Source organism: Terrapene carolina, unplaced genomic scaffold (assembly GCF_002925995.2).
Source record: "Terrapene carolina triunguis isolate 2854851 unplaced genomic scaffold, T_m_triunguis-2.0 Scaffold58, whole genome shotgun sequence".
NCBI lineage: Eukaryota > Metazoa > Chordata > Testudines > Emydidae > Terrapene > Terrapene triunguis.
Window position 1 is genome coordinate 50,825,447 of NW_020664409.1, and position 22,225 is coordinate 50,847,671.

Here is a 22,225-nt window from a genome sequence, read left to right on the forward strand (position 1 = left end):
ATTGACTAATGAACTGATTTGCTGCAACAGTCATATATGAACCTGAAGCGCTAAAGCTGCAAGGTTGACAAATTTATCCATTTTGCTATTTGGGTCACTGCTTTTTCGCATTAATGAGACTCATTTTTAATTCAAGCAATGAATTCAGTCTCTGCAAGGATTAGAATGAAAAGCATTGGAGGATGAAGCTCTTTACTTATCCAGAGGTCAAATGTACTGTACACGGATACTATAAAGGATATCCCATAATGCTTATCCAATGTACTCAAACTCATAGCTTGAGATAAGACAACTACAGAGAGTAGCTCAGTTTATACAGTTAGAGGTTTTGGGGGGTGATTTAAAGTTGAAGTGGCAATTCAAAGCTGAAAATGAAATGGATATAGTTATCTTAGTCGGTATCGTTAAAGCATGCCATATATATCTGGTGGAATTTGACAAAAATTACCAATGTATTAGTATCATTGCGTTAGGGAAAAAGTGATAACAGTCCAATCTACTAATATAACCGTAGTTATTTTACTGATAGCCTTTTGTAGCATGTCACCCAATGATTATTCCTTTAGATTTATAACCCACCTCTCTCCCCCCCCCCCCACCCTTGCACTTGTGTGTGTATGTGCATTCTCTCTCTCTCTCCTGATAGCATACCAGTCTGGGAGATCCTTTTACAACAAGGAATTAGAATTAGAACTGGGGAAAAAAACCCAAGTATGATCGTTGCCATTTTTTTCATTATTGGCAGAATAAGTGATTTTTTGAAAGGTTATTTATAGGCTTGGGAATTGATTTGGTGTATTTTTTGGAGAGTGAATCATGCCAACAAATATCCTGGAATCGAGAATGTTTGCTATTTTAAATTCATTTGTTGTCCTAAAATATATCTGAAGTAGATTTTGACAATGCGACCTCTCTTAATACAGTCTTGATACTGCTTTATGAATTAATATCTCTGGAATACAAAAGGTTTATTAATACCCATAATTCAAGTTCATTCAATAACTAACCCATTGAAAAAAACCAGTGCACAGCATCAACTGAGAACTTGAATCTTGAAAAAAACATTTATATTTTTACAGATTGTTACTGACTTTCTGCTCCCTTTTTTCAAATACCAGCTTCCCTCCTAGTCAAACATATTAGCCTTGAAAGCTATCATTATCTCTGCCTCTAGCAGACAATCTATATCAAAACAGTTGTACACATAAAACAGTAACTACTTCTTGGCTGTATCTCTTCTGATCCAGCTGTTTCACTGAATAGCAGTTGGTGAATGGAGAACTGGAACATGGGTAGCCCTGAGGCCTTATTTGCTAATGTTACTCACCAGCTGCTGCTTTATGTGGTGTTAGCAGGCATGGCTTGGAAGTTTGCCAGTTGCAGCAAGAACAAGGGAAAGTGAGGTATCTCTGAAGCCCTTCCATTTACCCCTGTCTGTCATCTTTTGACACTGAACATTGTTGAGTGCTATCCCCAGGGCCATTGAGAAACACTGCTGGAGTTAAACTGTGAATAGAGCTTACACTACCCCTTTGTACACTATTTTTTGGGTACCTCTCAGACAATCTAAGGAAACTACAGATCAGTGCTAAAAATAGACCCCTTTTGGCTTCACATATTAAAGGAGGCTGTAAATGTAAAATAAGTAAATTTTTCATTAGAAATACTCTATTGTAAAATGCACTATTAAAAAACCTAAACAAGTATTTTTGTCAATATTTCAAATACTGTGCAAGTATATGCCTCAGTGAAAGCTGGACACAAATTTAATAATAATATCATGTTGTTTATTTTTATTTAAAATGTATTTGCTAACTGACAACATATCATCGGCTATCAAAACTGATTGGTTATTAAAACCTCCCAATCTTGCCACACTGATCATCAGAAGCAAGCTCCCCAAAGACCAGAACAAACCAACTCAAAGTGGCACCAGACCCTGCCAAAACAACAGATGCAAAACCTGCAGACATATCTCCACTACTACAGGGATCAACATACTCCACAACACCCTTCAAGATTCATGGGTCTTACATTTGTCTATCAGAACATGTAGTGTACCTCATTCAGAGCATCAAATACCCCAACATTTATATATGTGAAACCAGGCAATCATTACACTCTTGAATGAACTCACACAGAAAAATGACGAAAGACAAAAAAAACAGATCAACTCAATTTCTGACCTATCCGTTCTCACCCTGCACAACATCTTCAAAAGTTGAGCCTAGGAGCTTAAATTAATAACTTTCCTAGACATTAAAAATTATAGATTTGTAAAGACACTGGATTTATGGCTTATTACAACAACCTCTAACCCGCTAACCTTCCTTTGTCCTACGATTGCAGATGTGTTAATTGCCCACTACATCTTGAATGATCTCTTGCAACATGTGTTAACTCATTATGCTTAACAATCTGTTCCACCTTGTATTTGCTGTGACTATCTTTCCCTACACTGACTACCTTTCCCAGACCCGAAGAAGAGTTCTTTGTACCTCAAAAGCTTATCTCTTTCACAAACAAAGATATTACCTCACCCACCTTGTCTCTCTGGTTATTAAGACCTCTTTATATATTCTGCACATAGCAAGAACTATTTACAACCTATAATGTTCTGGATTTCAGATGCAATCAACTTTTCTTGTGAATTTTTAAAACACATGGATATAGGTTTCCATTAACAACAGCTACAGTATTTCACTTACTTTTGCAGAAATATGAGTAAGAAACATGAAGAGTGCCTTCTTAATTTGCATTTATATTCCAATTTAGACACTAAGGCCCTGTCTACACTAATGAGGTAAGTCGATTTAAGTTACGCTAGTTAAGTTACACAAATTATATAACTTATGTTGACATAGCTTAGATGGACTTACAGCGGTGTCTACATCGCACTATGTCGATGGGCGACACTCTCCTGTTGAGATAGCTTCTGCCTCTCAAGGAGGAGGAGTTCTGAAGTCGACAGGAGAGCGCTCTGCCATCAACTTATTGTGTCTTCACCAGACCCACTAAATCGATGCCGCTGCCACACCGATTTAGCTGGTAGTGAGAACAAGCCCTAAGGAATAAACCCTCTAACCACTGCCCAGCCTGAGACAGTACAATGGGTGGAGGGTAGATGCATGGAGAGAAGGAATCCTTCTCCCAAGGCTGTGGCCCTAATGCATCCCCTCTGCAGGAAAGTTGGGATACAAACAGGAGACTCTATGTAGCTGTGGATCTCTTGGCATTGCCTCTGTCCTGTCTCCCACCCACCCTTGCCACTTCCTGCATGGGCTTCCCAAATCCTCATGCACTCCACAGTGGATACAATGGGACCATCCATGGAGATGGGAGCAGCCTGTCCATAAATACATTCTGTATACTTGGATTTTGATAAAAGCAGGCACTTACCCACATTAAAACTAATTTTAAAATAATCATGGAACTACTCTATGGAAAGCAATTCACAACAGACGTGAACAGTAGAGAATGTCACTTTTCTTTAGACCACTGATGGGAAAGCTTAAGCTTTCTAAGCAATGCAACATATTCAGGCCCACCTGAAATTCCTTACAAGTACGCAGTTAAATGCAACCAAGTAGCAGCAGCAGCAAATATTTACATTCAGAGCTGACCAAAGGGCCACAATTCTATTCTGCAGCAACTTTCAAGGTTTTGAAATTTGTTTTTGTACAGTATTGGAATGAAAACGAAACCCAAGGAAGGTATGTGTCTACATGTGCAGGTGTCAGACTGGATACTGGCCTAGGATGTGGGAGACTCAGGTTCAAACCCCTACTCTGCCTGATTCAGAGCAGTTTTTCATTCCAGAGCAGTGACTTGACTCAAATGTTCTGAACAGCTCGATCTATATTGCAGTCATGCCGAAAGGCCCCAATCAGTATTGTGGTCTCATTGTGCTGGGTGCTCAAAAACTAAGCCCGTGCTGGTGGAAATTACTCTTCCCTGCCCCAGCTGTTCCCCTTGGGTCTCGCAAGAGAAGACAAGTGGTGTTGCCTGAAAAGGGCAGAGTAAAAGGCTGGATGGTTCTACCAGGGGAATGCAGCTGCAGACTGCAGTCTGGGCTATTTGAAGCCCCACCACAGAAGTCACAGAGTGGATACACTGAATCAGTGCATTCCCAGGGCTGCCCCAGTCATGTGCCCATTCTGGCCATTTTTGCCCTGGTTTGCTGGCTCTCTACAATACAAAAAAAGTTGCAGTCACTTTCTGATGTCACAGTCCTGAAAAACTTTTCCACCACTTAGGTTTTACATTGGCTGGAAGAAAATGCCATAGACCCAGGAATGGGCCCACATCTTTAACACTAAAAAAAGTCAAAATATCAGTACTGGCTCAATATACTGTTACCTGGTAGAGTTCCACTGAGTTATCCGTATTTATCTATGGAAACTATATATGTGCACTTTGCTCCTTGGGGCAGGGACATTGGCCTCTTACCTGAAACACTATGGCTCTGTACAGACAGTAATAATTGTGCAGAAAGCACATCTCCCATTCTTTGTAAGCATTACATGTACATCTAACGCAACCACAGGCTACTTTGAAAACAGAAACCCATGTTTCTTAGGTTTCTTCCAAATAAAGATTTACAAAAGTCACCAAAGTGAATCTGTCTTGGACCCTCATTCAGTATGCAGGCTGCAGAGGGCTACGTTGCTGAACACTCTCTGCTGAATAAAATAATGAGGCAAGGCAGTCTGATGGCTAAATTCCAACTTGGAGAACAAAGTTTCAGATATCAGAATATTAGAAATTTGGATGTTACAGAAAATAAGGATAGTCCTTATTTGACATTCTTAATGAACTCTCTGATGATCTAATAATGATGGTACTTGGCATTTCTATATCACTTTCCACCCAAGGATCTCATCATGCACAGACGAGGAAACTGGGACACATCTTCTGCATTTTTGTGCTTGCATTTCAATTATTGGCACAAATGTGAGTAGCTGCACCTGTAAGTACCTGATTGCAAGTTCAAATAAGTAGTCAGAGATGCAACTACTGAGGTTTGCACCTAAAATTCATACCATAGGTGCAAAGTAGGCACAAAAACTGAGAAGTTCAGTTTCATGCTGGCTGAAAATATACTTCTAATTACTTGCCCAAAGTAACTGGAGAAAATAGAACTCAGGTGCCTTAAAGAACACATCATCCTTCCTCCCATGTCTTTAAAATGAACGTGAACACACCCAATATGACTGCAACATGGAAATGTCTAACTGGGAGACCATCTCGGTGTATTATCCTGATATTCTTATCTGATGCAATGACTGGGACAGGATCCATCAAACCATTCCTGGATCTGAGACATAACATTGGTTTTCTGATTTAAACCTGGCTACCCATGCAAGACACGAAGACATGTTAATTGTCATGGCCTGGCACCCACAGATTTTTCAGGTCATGAAAACTGAGATTCTCACATAATTACATAACACTCCAGAAGCTGAGGCTTAAGAAAAACAGAAAATCTCACAAGACTCATGATAAAATTGAGAGAACTGGCAACAACGAGATGGAGATGAACTTCAGAGAAAATATCAATAATGTAGGGTAAAAACATCTCATGTGTTTTGTAATTATCCAAAATACTCCAATTATACACCCCAGAAATCCAGAAATACAAATTTAAAAGAGATCCAAACATGTTAAAACAGTGGTTCTCAAACTTTTGTACTGATGACCCCTTTCACATAGCAAGTCTCTGTGTGCGACTCCCCTTATACATTAAAAACACTTTTTTACATATTTAACACCATTATAAATGCTGGAGGCAAAGCACAGATTAACACTGGAAGCGTCATATATATATATATATATATATATATATATATATATATGTATACCTCAGTGTCATACTGTAGTGCATTTTATATATCCTGGGCTACAATGAAAGTATCATTCAAAATTTGTATTTTATTAGGGAAATCATTCAATAATCCTTTAAAAATTAAAAACAGAAACCTTGAAAGTAAAATGAACCCTAGACAAGGGAAGCATAAGAAAAAGAATGTGCTATTAAGTTTGCTACTTAAAACCTTCTAAAATCATTCTGTTAAAAAAAAAATAAAGCCATGTTAGGTTGCCTTATGTAGCACTGACTCGGTAAGTGACCGTAAGCTCCTTTAAAACGATTTAAAAAAATACTCAAAATTTGATTGAAAAATTTTATAGCACAATAATATAATGACAATATACAGTTTCTATATTTCTTGGTACACAATTTTGTGACTATTAACATTCCTTTCTACTTTATTCTTTAATATCCTTTGAGTCACACGGGGCCAAGGACTCAAAACCAATCATTACAAAAAAACCAAACACCTACTGACTTCTATTCAGTTTAATACAATAACCCTTTATTTAAAACAACCTCCAATAAATTTCATTATAAGAAGTTATTAAAAGGGTTAAAAACCTATTAAATGTCAAAGAATTTGCCTGACTCAAACTTCTAATAAAGAAACAGAATAGGCTTTCTTTCTGAATTATTTAAATCTTTACTGACTGTGCACTGAACCATGAAATTAGAAAAGTGTTATTAGAACTGTTCTCTGGTTTTTATAAAAGTTGTAGCATAGAATGTATCAAACCACAGTCTTTAACTAGACTAGTTAAAGAAATAGGTTTTTAATCCCACATACATGGTTTCCACTGATATAAAAGGGTCATAATTAAAACTCTAGCCTGCGAGTTGAAGATAATAAAATTATTATTACAGGAGCACACATGTTCATTTAGTATATTCTGGATGCATGTTTCCACTTTAATTTGGACAAATATCTTCAGTTTTGTTTGATCTTGCAAAGTTCACTAATTTGGATCCTCTCAGCAAATGATTAGGGTTTTAATAGTGACTAATTTTAAAGTATTAATGGTGAATAATTTGTGTTATCTTTTTTAAAAGTGTCTAATGCTTACAGGGTCAACAGCAGGTATAGGTTGACACCAGACCAGTAGGATCCAAGAAGTGTAAGTAAAATATTTTTGCACATATTTTCTGATAACAATATTAACTCTCCATTGCATTTAACAAATAACTATAGCCCAGTTTTATATTTTAGCAACTATTCACATGAGAAAGACAAATATGCCTTTCACATTTATTTAGACAACTCTACGAGAATCTTGAATCAGCAGTATATTCAAACAGATTCAGTCAAACACACCTGAATCAATAGTTATTCTGTAAAACAAATGCAGTCAAAAAGAGACTGACAAGAGGCTATGCAAAGCAACATTGGTTCCCCATAAAGGATCCAGGGGACCTGAAGCTATTATGTCTAAGAATAAAAAATAGACTGAGAAGTGTTGGTGAGGAATAGTAGTAATTTCATTCATCAAAATTCTGTTGTAGGGTAATATCCGGTGAGGGTCCTGAGAGTCTTCATCTCATATTGAAGACAATGGGCCAAGTCTACCTGTATTTGGTACAGGACCAGAGCAGGATAAGGGAAGCAATGGTGACTACTGGCATCTCTGCAATCCCCTGATCCTGGGACCGACAGCAAACCGTCCAGTCCCAACATGAGGCTTCTAGATACCCATGGCCCTAATTGACCATTTTATTCTATTCAGGTTCTCAAACCACATTCATGATCATAGTATCTGAGTACCTTCCCATAATGCATTAAGAAACATCTGTCACATGTTGTTTGTTCTCTCATCCTCTCCCCTCGCAGCCAATGGTAACCAGAATACAAAAGTACTTTGCCCACTTTTCCTTTCTCCGTGTGCCAGGAGGTAAAGGAGGTTAAGTTTAGAGTCACTATATTAACTTTAAGCCACATGGGGATTCCTCCCCACACTAATGGAATCCCCGGTAGCTGGTTCAGCCAGGTTTTCTAGTAGTTTTGCACTGTGGGGTTGATCTGGATCCATGAGAGTGAAGGATGCTCAGCACTTTGCAGAAGTGGGGCCACAAATAGCTTCTTGTAACTGAATATTATTGTAAGGAATTGACTAGAAGGGACAGATTCTTCCTTCAGTTGTGTGTGTGGCTTCCATTGAAGTCCATGTGTAACACTGACAGCAGGGCCGGCTCCAGGTTTTTTGCCGCCCCAAGCAAAAAAAAAAAAAAAAAGGGGCCGGAGTGCCGCCCCAAACACGTGCTCGGGACGCTGGTGCATAGAGCCGGCTCTGTCTGACAGACCCTGGTTGTCGGCAGACAGGATCAAACCTGGGACCTCTGGAGCTAAATGCATGAGCCTCTGCTGCATGAGCTAAAAGCCACATGGCTCTTAGCTAAGGCTGTAGCAGACTCATTAATCTCTAAGTGGTCTCTACAGGGGACAGAACACCAGGAGGTGTGTAGGTTACAAATGCACCTGGCACCTGAATTTAACAATAGGTATTTTTTAAAGAATGGCAATGAATATGTCTGCAGTGAGATATGGTAGAATCGCACACTGAACATTCTAACACAGGGACGGGGTTGTATAGCATTTTAAAAGCACGGTTTCATTTTGAATAATTTGAAAATATTAGAATTTGACTGAGATGAGATTTTTGATTTTAAAATTAAAGTGAATTTTTATGAATCTTTTAAAATTATGGGAGAACAGGACAATATGTGATTGTACTTGAGTATAATCATTAAAAATTATTGTAAAACCAAACTTTTTCTGTGCATCTGATTGGTTTGGGATGCAAATGTTTGTATGCCTCAAACTATGATTCCAGAGATGGAGGAATGTATATGTGCATTTGCTAATGACTTGTACAGCAGAAAGTCTTTGAGGAATGGCATAGTAACCCCTGGGAATTCTATGCAATACAGGTTCCTATAGTGGACCCTTCAGTGTGTCATTGAACATAGTATTTATAAGTGATGGTTGACAGAACTGAAGCTACCAGACTTACACATTAATGATAAGTACCTGAGGAAAAACACAGATGGACGAAACATAAAATTGATGAAGTATAACTGCATATCAGACTTTGTGAATTCATACTGTACATCTACCCAGTTCTTCCTCTTTTTTCCCCATCTCCTTCCTAACCTGCACATTCCTAATGCTGTACTGTCTGAAGCATCCCAACATGCAGCAACAAATTCCAAGGACAGATGCTGAATTTTGCTTTCCCATCCCCTCCCACACAATCAGTTGTCATTAAGTTCAAGCACTAGGAATGGCCAGTCCTTTTGAAGACTGCAGGACTGGGCACAGCACTGGGAAATTATTAATTTATGGTATATCAGATGGAAACATGTTCTTAAAAGAAAGGTGAACTTGTGTGGAATGCAAGAGTATATCCCTTAAGGCTAAATTCTGCTCTTCAGTGTGTTCCTGTAGCTCCTCTTTACTTCAAGAAGAGTTCAATTTGTCCTTCCAAAGGAAGAATTTGCTGCTCTTGGAGTTTAATGTTTTATTACTAAATCCTGTGCCCGGCCTTAGTAGCTTCGCTAGGCACTAGGGATCTCCATGGTGTAAGGCCCTCTAGTCAAGGGGCCACTCTGTAACAGCTAATACAGCAGAAGGGCTGACGTAAAGATCTGTGGCTCTAGTGCTTCCTAACCATGTGAAAGGGACTGTAAGATCCACATTGCTCCCCACTCTGACCTTAGTCACAGTGACTGTGCAGGATTCCCCACATAGCTGAACTCTGTAGCACACAGAGGTCTGCATCCTCTACATGGGGTCTTGCTATCCTTCCTTTCCCGGCACTGTGATGTGGAATCTCGCTGGTTCTGCTGCATGAAGGGCATTCCATATGTTGAGAATGGTGGGTGGCAGGAGAACAGGATTTGGACCTCTCTGCATGTTTAAAAAATTATCCTTATTTTAGCAAATCATTTCTTTTAGAAACCATCTCCCTCAAATGGAAGCAGTGGCATTGTATTAGTTGTTGATCCTATATTAAACATTTAAAGGAAGAATTCTGTTAAAAGATTATTTTTTATTGGCAATGGGAAGGGAATCCATACACATTGCACTTACTGAATAAAGAGCTGAGCTTCAAGTCTTATTTGTGCATTTCAATGAAAACAAAGGCCTAAAAAAAGGTATTATTTTGAACCAGGGCCGGCTCCAGGGTTTTGGCCTCCCCAAGCAGCCAAAAACAAAAAAAGAAAAGCCGCGATCGCGATCTGCGGCGGCAATTCGGCGGAAGGTCCTTCACTGCGAACAGGAATGAGGGACCGTCTGCCGAATTGCCGCCAAATAGCTGGACCTGCCGCCCCTCTCCGGAGTGGCCGCCCCAAGCACCTGCTTGCCAAGCTGGTGCCTGGAGCCGGCCCTGTTTTGAACACTACTTTTTAAATATTAAACACCAATGAATCCACTGAAATGCAAAAAACAACAAAAATAAAATACCCAACCACTTTCCATAATTTCATGTTGCATTTTATTTTGCATTAAGCCAAACAGTGACTGTAGTATTTACTACTGATCAAAGGCAATCTTATTTTCAGGTTTGTAAGCCATATTTTTGGATATGTGAATTTAAAAGAATGTCAATTTGATTCTTCAATATGTGAAGACTCTATGAAGTTAAAGGTTGGAAGAGCAAGCCCATTATAGCTGATATTAGTGATACTACAAAAATAAAACAAACCCTTTTAAAAAGAACAGGAGTACTTGTGGCACCTTAGAGACTAACCAATTTATTTGAACATAAGCTTTCATGGGCTACAGCCTACTTCATCGGATGCATAGAATGGAACACACAGAAAGAAGATATTTATACATACAGAGAACATAAAAGGTGGGAGTAGCCATACCAACTGTAAGAGGCCAATCAATTGAGATGAGCAATTGAGATAGCACCTGCACATCTACCAACGTGATACATGCCATCATGTGCCAGCAATGCCCCTCTGCCATATACATTGGCCAAACCGGACAGTCTCTACGCAAAAGAATAAATGGACACAAATCTGACATCAGGAATCATAACATTCAAAAACCAGTGGGAGAACACTTCAGTCTCTCTAACCACTCAGTGACAGACCTGAAGGTGGCAATTTTGCAACAAAAAACCTTCAAAAACAGACTCCAAAGAGAGACTTGAACTTGAATTAATATGCAAATTAGATACAATTAACTTAGGTTTGAACAGAGACTGGGAATGGTTGGGTCGTTACACTAATTGAATCTATTTCCTCATGTTAAAATATGTTAAAATATCCTCACACCTTCTATGGGTCATCTCGATTATCACTTCAAAGGTTTTTTTCTCTCTCCTGCTGATGATAACTCATCTCAATTGATTGGCCTCTTACAGTTGGTATGGCTACTCCCACCTTTTCATGTTCTCTGTATGTATAAATATCTTCTTTCGGTGTGTTCCATTCTATGCATCCGATGAAGTGGGCTGTAGACCAGGAAAGCTTATGCTCAAATAAATTCATTAGTCTCTAAGGTGCCACAAGTACTCCTGTTCTTTTTGCGGATACAGACTAACACGGCTGCTACTCTGAAACCCTTTTAAGTAACACAACACTAGAAAATGATCACATTTTCACAATCCTCTCTATTTTTCATTAATTATGAAACTATGAAACAACAGTCAAGTAATTTTGACCAGTAAGAATGACGTCGATGGTTTAATTGATTTTGGGTCAAGAGATCTTTAACAATTTCTCTCTGTTCCTAAGCTGCGGCCCTATACACATCAGCATGTGTGATATTATTAAAGAAAAAGGAAATGCTACGTCTGCAAAATGGTTAACTGACAAGAGATTGTTTTTCATAAATATGATCTTGTTATCCAGTCATACATTTACTGATATTAATAACCATATTGTCACAATTTTCCAAGCAATGTAAACCTAATAACTAGAAACTCAATGCCATAGTCAAATATTGTGGTTTTTTTAATGTTAAACATATGTGTTACTGCAAGGCAAGACACTTCTTGTAAGTTATGAAAAATATGCTTGGCTCTCAGGAAAAAAAAGTCATTTAATGATCTGCTAATAAGTCCATCATTCTCCTGTATTGTATGATTTACGGTTTTGTCTTTAAAACCTATTTAATATCTCTAGCATAAATATCTGATTGCAGCCTCCCAACTTCAATATTGCATTTTTCAAAACAGGAAAAAATCTCAATCATTTTATTTTCTATTTCAGAGAAAAGGATGGACACCCACCAGCCTCAAAAGATTAATGTTAATAAATATATATAAAGTTCATTGCTCATTACATAGGAATGTGACAGAAATCCCTCACTACAGGGTTGTTGTTGTTTTTTTTTAAATGTTCATTTTGCTAGGTTTGCAATAAATGTGAACTGAATCCTTCTAGTAACAACAGGTCATATAACAAAAACATATTCAGAAATGAAAACAGAGACAAAGCTTTCTAAAAAGGGATAAACCTACCTCAGTCACTATGCAGAGCACGTGCAGTCAGCTAAGGGCAATCACAACTTAAGTATTTTTGAATTCATAATTCATTTTTCCTGTTGCTTCTAATTCTGAAGCACTTTCTTTGTTGTCACATCCACATTCAGAATTTAGATGTTAAGTTTTGTCTGGTTGAGGACACTTCCTTTTTCATTCTCCTTTCAGACCTCTACTTTCGTTATTGCCCAACAGCAACCACTGGTTGGGGAAGTGAGTTTTTTTATGATTCTCTATATAGTAATTTCACTTTATTCCTGTATGCCAGAACAGCAAATGCATGCATCTGTGGTGAGAATTTTCTATAATAGAATGTATTTTCGTATCGCCTTTATACATGCAAAACACCTTGAGTAAAATCCTGGCTGAAGTGAAGTCAGTGGTAAAATTTTCACTGGCTTCAGTGGGGCCCCGATTTCACCCTTTATGTACGCAACCTGAAGAGAACAGTAAAATGGGTAAGGTGAAATTCAAGGAGAGAAAGTGATTGCTGTCCCAGAGGAAGGAAGGAAGGAAGGAACTTACAGATACTTAAGAGCTTCAGGACAAACGAAAAACTGCCAGTTATGGAAACTATGAAGAAGGAGACAGTGAGAAGATAAAGACTCGAGATATAGGATGAATAGGCAGGGGAGCAGGCAGACGAGACGTCAGAAGTATGGGTTTTGGAGTGAGTCCATGCAGAAATTTGTAAACCTGAAGGGCAATTTTAAACTGACTCACAAATTACACCTGTGAGATGAGGCAGGCGTCGGCAGCCACATAGGCATGACACCAATGTCCAAGATGGGGCCCTTTGGAAATGGAAAGGATGGAAATGGAAGTGGCTGCACAGTTCGACAATGTCACAAATCTTCTGAAGGCTCCATCCTCTGGGTGTGTGTTGGAATGAGATTTGGCCTTTTGCTGTTTTCTTTTATTAAAAGAGGCAGCCTGCCTGTCTGCGACCAAATACAAAACAAGAGTGGGATTAAGCCTCCGAAAGTAAAGCCATGTTAAGACAGTTAATTGTTTAATAGCCACCAGAGAAACTCCTGCCTCACTTGAATATAAAGGAAGCTGGGAGGTTGGGAATTCTGGCAGAAAAATATAATCCGCCCCACCACCATGATGGAGTTTGGCCCCATCACACATGCTGAAGCTCAAGAAGCCCTGAAAAATATTAGAGCCACAATCTGCAAAACTGATCCATGTCCCTCCTGACTGGTAAAAGCCAGTGAAGAACAACTATACCCACTACTAAAGGGAAAAGTCAATGTCTCCTTCAGAGAAGCACACCTACCAAACTCCATAAAAATGCAGTATGTTATCCAATCCTCAAGAAGCCAACACTCGACCCTGAATATCTCCCCAACTACAATCTGGTCTCTACCCTCCCACCCCTTGGCAAAATAGTTGAGAGTAACCACACTGAGCTCCAACAATATGTGACGTCAGCCAACATGCTGGATGCCTCACAGTCAGGGTTCAGACCAAGTAACAGCCCAGAGATGAATCTAGTGGCACTAAAAAGATGACTCCTCATGGCCATGTACATAGGTAAGATCTCCATGATCATACTGCTGGACCTCTCTGCAGTCTCTGACACAGTGGACCACAAGGTGCTGCTAACACGCCTACATAACACAGCAGGAATCGATGGCACAGCACTACACTGTAGTTACTCTCCAGCAGAACTCAGAGAGTGGTGGTGGGTGACGGCCCCTCCTGTCCAAAGGCTCTCACATGTGTGGTCCCTCAGGGATCCACACTATCCCCTCCTCTTCAATATCTATGTGATACCATTGGGAGAGACAGCAAGACACTATGGGTTTAGCTGCCAACAGTATGCCAATGACACTTAGCTATATTTCTCATTCTAAACTCATGCAAGCACCACCACTACTAAAATGTCACAATGCCGACATGAAACGGGGTGAAGAGCAGCTGAGTCAAACTGAATCGAGGCAAGACCAAAGCAATGCCCATCGGAAAAGGAAAACGCTTCGAAGAGCTGGCCAAGATCCTTGTCTCCAACTTCCATCAAAGGCATACAACCCCCATTCATCAAAGTGATGCAAAGCCTTGGAGTCCTAAGCTTCGATGACCAGGTGGCATCAGTTTTCAAAAATGTCCTCTCTCACCTCCAGCTTGCTAGGAAACTTCCTCCCAGACAAGGACCTGGCCACAGCGATCTAAGCATTTGTCACCTCCAGGCTGGATTACTGTAATTCACTGTATCTGAAGCTGAGTGGAAGATGATGCATAACACTCCAACGTGTACTGAATGTGGCTGCTTGCCTCCACCACAACAGGCCACTGTGAGCACAGCAGGCCTGTGCTCCAGTCCCTCACTGGCTTCCCGTCAGCTTCTGATGCCAGTTTAAGGCCTTGTTCGTAATTTTCAATGCAATTAATGGTTAAAGGATCTGAATCCAACAAAATAAAATGCAATTGCAAGCTGAGGGGAGACCCCAGTGCTGACCTCTGACATTATCACATGGTAAGCATTGAAAAGCAGAGACATCCCTCAGTGGACAAGCACTCAGGTGCAACGAAGGAGAATATAAACCATTTAAAAAATCTGAACTCACATCATCCCGGACTGACATGACAGAGGAAAAGATCTGACAACAGAAAGACCAGTCCACAGTATGCCGTCATATTTATACACACGAGGCTGGCTTCAGAAGTGTATATGAGATCTCAATGCCAGTGCACAATACAATAATGTACGCATAACCTTGTACTCTTTCCCAGCTCAGCACTGCTCCTGAAATTTTATTAATGTCCCATAATAGGGTTGTCTTCCACCTGCAACTATGAAGTTTACAACTACAAAGCCTATCACATACTATCTTAGCTTTCTCATCAAAGGAATCTTTTTTTCATTTTGGGCCAAATTTTCAAAAAGTAGTATCTATGAGTGTGTGTAAAAGTGCATCCATGATTGTGCACAAAATTACTCCAATTATTAATGCAATTAAGGCAACTATGCAAGTACACTGCTAGCTAAGCCTCTAACTAGCAATCAGTGTGTATTTACTCAATTTGCATGTGCAATTTTCCCGACTGCATTCCCAGTTATCATACACAGATCTCAGGACTCAGTTTATCTGATTCTTGATAACTGATTAAGGGCTGATGAGCAATGTGTGAGTGGCTGATAGAGTACGGATATAAGAAGCACACAGAGAGAAAATAAATTAAAGCAAACAAAGTCAACTTTAACTTACCCATTGCCCTTTGTTTAACTTATACTTAAGAAGAGGAGAACACGAGTAATGTGCTAGCTGGGTCGAGTTCCCTCAATTATCCTGTCTCCTCCTGTTTTCAATATTCAACCCACCCTCTCCGGTAGGCAAGAAACACAATGATTTTTAGTAGGGCTGTCGATTAATCGCAGTTAACTCACGCGATTAACTCAAAAAAATTAATCGCGAGTAATCGCAGTTTTAACCGTACTGTTAAACAATAGAATACCAATTGAAATTTATTAAATATTTTGGATGTTTTTCTATATTTTCATATATACTGTATTCTGTGTTGTAACTGAAATCAAAGTGTACATTATTTTTTATTACAAATATTTGCACTATAAAAATGATAAACAAAAGAAATAGTATTTTTCAATTCACCTCATACAAGTACCATAGTGCAATCTCTTTGTCGTGTAAGTGCAATTTACAAATGTAGATTTTTTTTGTTACATAATTGCACTCAAAAACAAAACAATGTAAAACGTCAGAGCCTACAAGTCCACTCAGTCCTACTTCTTGTTCAGACAATTGCTAAGACAAACAAGTTTGTTTACATTTACAGAAGGTAATGCTGCCCACTTCTTATTTACAATGTCACCAGAAAGTGAGAACAGGCATTTGCATGGCACTTTTGTAGCTGGCATTCCACGGTATTTACGTGCCAGATATGCTAAACATTCGTATGCTGCTTCATGCTTCGGTCACCATTCCAGAGGAATAACACCGTAGCTTCACAAAATATAAAATTGTGGTTGCATTGATTGTGGAAAGACTTTTAAAAAATAAAATATAGACAGTTTTGGAGATACCATTACATAGTTTTCTGGCAACTCTTGGAAATTATTGTCCCAGCAACAGTTTAAAAGGCAGTTCTACTCTCAAAACTATGGAAAAATGGCACCTTCTTACTCAACAGATAAATTATAATAACTACCTTAATAAGCCTACTTACTGAACGGATTACTTAGACATAACCTTCTTTACTCAACAAATCTGTTTCCTGTGGTTATTCAGACTGATGTCTGCCTATTTTACTAAAAATAAGATTTACTATATTTTACTCATGCTAGCACTGGAGAGTCAACACAGCTTTGGGACAGTGAGCTGGATTCTATTCTGCCTAAGATAAAATCAATGCAATTCTTAGCTAAATTCCAGTTGTATTGTATTGTAAATTCCAAATTCTGTCATCAGTTACACTAGAACAACTCAATTCAATGCATAAGTGATCAGACTTGCACAGATGCAAATAAGATCATGATTTGACGGTAACAGGGTTGCAAAGGTATATCCAGAAGCAAAATTAACCTGCAGAATATGAGTGAGAAGAAAAGAACATTGTGTGATTTAATTTCCTGGGTGGAATAGGCAGGCCTGGAAATGATGAAAAAAATTTTTTTTCTTGTAAGCAAACTTTTCTTATAAAACTGAGAAAATTTAGTATGGAAATCACTGATGCACAATAACCATGGAACCACATAGTGCCATTTGCACAGCCATTTTTGAGAGAACTGATTTACATAGTATTTAATATAAAATAATAGAGTATAAATCCTGTCTATTAGTAAAATATTTAACATATAAATAGCCTGTACTACAATTTAAGAAGCATACCAGAGAAAAAAGCAATATTTGAAAAACCCAAAGACCTGGTGGTACAGTGATGCATAACTTCCTTCCTACTCCCCATACCTAACCTGCGTGACCCTCAGTACACCCAAACTTGCACTGTTCCCAACTTTAGAAAAGATAATATCAGCAAGGTTTTACATAACCAAATAACTTTGTCCCCATTTGCACCTATGGCTAGTAGAGAGTTAACACATTGCTCTAATGAAGATTAAAATCGATCCCAAATCTTCATCCCAGTGCATGAGATGTACATTAGGAAGATCAGTGAGTGCTGGGAGGAAGGAATCTTTTCCTAAGGCCTCAGAATATCAGCAGAGTTGCTCCACTGCCACAACTAACCTCCAGGCTGTAGCAACCTCCTTTCCCACAGCATCCTTGCTTGCCTGGAGGTTGTGGATGTTGGTAGGTTAGTTCATGTAGTTGCAGATTCAGATTCCCTGGCCTTGCTTTGCCCTCAAGTGTTCTTTTGCACTGGGAACTGTACCCTGTGCACTGGAACTCTGAAGATCCTTGAGTTACTTCCTAGAATCCTCAAGTATCTGGGGGTAGCCGTGTTAGTCTGTATCTACAAAAACAACAAGGAGTCTGGTGGCACCTTAAAGACTAACAGATTTATTTGGGCATAAGCTTTCATGGGTAAAAACCTCACTTCTTCAGATGCATAGAAGTGAGGTTTTTACCCACGAAAGCTTATGCCCAAATAAATCTGTTAGTCTTTAAGGTGCCACCAGACTCCTTGTTGTTTTCCTAGAATCCTGCCCCTTCCCCCGAACAGCAGAACCAAATGAGTTCCATTGCTTCAAAGTCTAAATGTGCCCAGCGGAGGGCAACAAAAATGATTAGGGGGCTGGAGCACATGACTTATGAGGAGAGGCTGAGGGAACTGGGATTGTTTAGTCTGCAGAAGAGAAGAATGAGGGGGGGATTTGATAGCTGCTTTCAACTACCTGAAAGGGGGTTCCGAAGAGGATGGATCTAGACTTTTCTCAGTGGTACCAGATGACAGAACAAGGAGCAATGGTCTCAAGTTGCAGTGGGGGAAGTTTAGGTTGGATATTAGGAAAAACATTTTTACTAGGAGGGTGGTGAAGCACTGGAACGGGTTACCTAGGGAGGTGGTGGAATCTCCCTCCTTAGAGGTTTTTAATGTCAGGCTTGACAAAGCCCTGGCTGGGATGATTTAGTTGGGGACTGGTCCTGCTTTGAGCAGGGGATTGGACTAGATGACCTCCTGAGGTCCCTTCCAACCCTGATATTCAATGATTCTATGGGCGTGGGCATGGACTGAATTTTCATCAGGAGAAATAATCAGGTGTCAGAAGGGGAATGGAAAAAAAGTTTTCAAGGTGATATTCACATTTTTTCTGATTCACAGAAAATTAACGGTTGTCTATTGGTAATCTAAAGTAAATACAAAGCATTGCAGGATACAAAAACACACAGAATCACCAAACAACTTTTTTGCCTAGATCCAAATTTTTATTAATCAGAAGCAACACTCTACTGGAGAGTTATTTACAATTTCTACACTTACTAAATAACTATCAATTCTGACAATCTTTCGAGTGATATCTGATTGAGCTAATGTGACTGGTACCAACCAATGAGTCTGTGACTAAAAGCATTCTTACTGATGTGGAAGAAAATGCTGCTTTTACTGGCAATGGTTTTAGTAATAGGCTTCATGTTACTGTTTCTTTGACAAACTCAAAAACCAACTTTTTTATTTTAAAATGTCCAACAGAAAGAAAACATACAAAACCAATCAGAATATGCACGAAGATGAATTCACGTGCATCTGCCTTAAGAATAGCTTTCTAGAGTCACCCATGATATCTCTTAGCATATAGACTCTCATTCAAAAACCAACAAAAGCAGTAAGAGTATTTCTATTGGCTTTAGTGGGATTTGGATCAGGCCCATACTTTTCAGGAGTGCGGAGCCGGTGCTCGGGGCAGGGACAGTGCGTGGAGCCCTGTAGCGTCCCTTTTACACCCGCCTAGGAGCTGGAGCCTGCTGGTGGCTTCTGGGGCACAGTGCGGTGCCAGGACAGGTAGGGACTAGCCTGCCTTAGCCCTGCAGAACCGCCGACCGGACTTTTAATGGCCCAGTCGGCGGTGCTGATCGGAGGTGCCAGGGTCCCTTTTCAACTGGGTGTTCCCGGTCGAAAACCGGACACCTGGCAACCGTAGTCCTTATACATCAAAGCTTGTAACAAAAAAGCCCCTATACACCATTTTCTATGAGAAACAAAAAAGAGTGACATATCTAATTTTCAAGAGTCAGTGCAATCAAATTACAGTGGCCATCGATAAAAAGTGCATATTTATCAACAGATCATATGGAAATATATTAGATACCTCAACTGTGTCCAGTTTTAAGTGAAGGGAGTATATAATCACTGTGACAAATTTACTTTAATGGTGAACCCAGTATGTGCAATAGGTACCATATATTATAAATCTCTGTGGCTCTTAATGGGGCATGTTTAGTCTTATGGGGTACAATTCTGATAAAACTGACACTAAGAGTAACACCAATGTAAAATCAATTCAAATTACATCAAAATCAGTCTCTTGATTTCTACAATAAGCAAGGCAGAGTTGTTTAATTTACATAGACCAGCACATAACGTGCTGTTCAACTGAGCCTCCTGAAAACAGCAGCGTCTTCACATGAATAAGCTGCATGAGCTAGATTGTGTCGCAGACGTGCTGCCTAAGTTGCCCTCTCCATATCACAATACTGTATGTTGCTCCTGATTGATCTACCAGAAATGTTTCATATGCTACACAGCTGCAGGTTGTTTTCACAACAGTCTTGAAATAGTAGCTCTGGCTAACTAACTTGTGAACATTTGCCAAGTTTGATCTCACTCTACACAACACACTTAAGTATAGCCTTGTTGAACTACATATTGATCAAGGAGCTGAGCTATGCTTTTGCTCCCAAGGCCTTGGATATTTTTTCACTTTTCAGTACCTTGAAGTTGGTTACGTTATCTTGCCACTTCATATGCATGGTGGATTTGAGCTGATGTAGGTTTTAATGAACCATGGCTCTGGAGCAGTGGAAGAGTCATGATCAAAAACCGTGTGAATTTTGTGTGCCATCTGATATCAAGATAAACTTGTCTCCAATTTAAACTTCCATATAGATTTTTAAAAGGGTTATTTAAAAGTAAAGTTGCCTTTCAAATACAATACTCAGTATATTTAAGGAATGGAAATACTATGTTAGAGGGAGAGGGAAAAACCCATGATTTAAATTGGAGTCTTGGATGTTCAGACATTCTGAAAATGAAGTCTCATGCTTTTCTCTGCAGGCTTTTCCTGCTGGTCCCTAACCTAGGACTCCTTTTACTTGGAAGGTGTGACTATTCCTATCCTCCTTTAATTCCAAAGCTGGGTTTTTTTCTTTCCTCCTTAGAATATTATGTTCTTCACTTGTTTCAGGCCAACACATTACCTGCATACCTTGGAAGCCAAAAATGAAACAAAATTTTGGTTACCTTGGAGACTGAGAAGACAAAGTAATTAACCACAGGCCATGGTAGAAGTGGGCTGTGACAGTGCAATGCACCAGTATGAGGTTTTGGAAGTAATGTGCCTGAGTTAGGCACAATGCTACCAGCAGCAGTGGGAGGAGAGTGCAAACTAGAGTGGTTCCTGCTGCACTCTGAGAGGGTGCTGGGTGTGCTTCCCCGGCTGCTATACAAAGGATGGACCCATACCTCTCCCTGACACATTTTCAGAGGCCATCAGTCTCACACAGTCTTTGTTTTCAGAAAGCTCAAGGGATGTGGGCTAGACTCTACACAATTGCACCAGGTCCTTTTGCCTCCTCTCCTCCTTATGAGCCTATACAGGGTTAGTCATAATCTAGCATTATACAAGCAATTACAAACCACATCCTTCCAGTTAAAAATTAAGCCCCCCCCCCAACTTATAAGTTCTCCTAATGCCAACATTTTGATTTGCAGTTGCTTGCCAACCATCATCTCCTTCAGGGGACTTCAGACCAAAATGTTAGGCTTCAGCAACTTGTTTTTGTTCAACATTTATGTTGTTTTTAAATTGTATACCTTACAAATGTTATTTTGCGAGCCTCAGAGGTAGCACAAAGGCTTTCAATTGTTTCCAGAGATAGCATTCATACACTGCATTACTACTTTCTGCATGAAAGATACAAGTTTACAAACAATTTTGAAAATAAACAAAAAGGATTTTGCATAATTAAATCTTGGATGTGAACCTGAAAACATCGTTCTGGTTATGTAGTACGGTGTAGTACTGCTTTTTAAAATGCTCTTTTCTTTTTAATCTTTGAAATTATTAGGAAGATTCAAAAATGGTAATTATGAGAATAAGGCAACTAATTTAAAGCACCAAGAAAACATGATTGACATGATAGATAATTGATATATTTCTACTTAATCTACATAAATGTAAACAATAAATCTTTTCTTAAACAAAGATTGTGTGAATCTTCATTTATCTTTCATGACAAGAGAGCAAAGGTTGCTACTTAATGAATGGAAAGAAGCAACAAGGTCAGATTTAAAAGCCTCGCAAGTCAAACGTCTGACATCTCTGAACATTGGAAAAAACCTAACATGATAATTACTATTTTGGTCAAGTCAATGAGGTCTGTTTGTGATTTCAAAAAGAAAGGAAGAACGAAAAAGAAAGAAAATAGCATAACTGAATAACATAAGAATGGGCAATTGTATAACAATATAGCCCATAAAATATATATTTCCCCAGCAAGGCCTCCTTTCACCAGGAAGAAGAGAAAAGAAGAAAATAATATGAATTCCATTAAGGACCTCACCATGCGTATTTAGTTCACCTGGGAAGCGCTTATATAGCACAGTGATAAGTGCTATACTTTAAGACGGACAAATTGATAAATTATTAATTCAAAATGTTTGCAAGCATTTCAATTACTAAATATTCCCAATTCAGGTGAACTTGAAAATATTTTTGAAT

General features: G+C 39.2%; 1 protein-coding gene across 2 annotated transcripts in view; it reads right to left on the minus strand.

The window, feature by feature from the left end:
* Positions 1-22,225, minus strand: part of TOX (thymocyte selection associated high mobility group box) — a 274,162-nt gene that overhangs the window by 65,092 nt on the left and 186,845 nt on the right. The window lies entirely within an intron of this gene.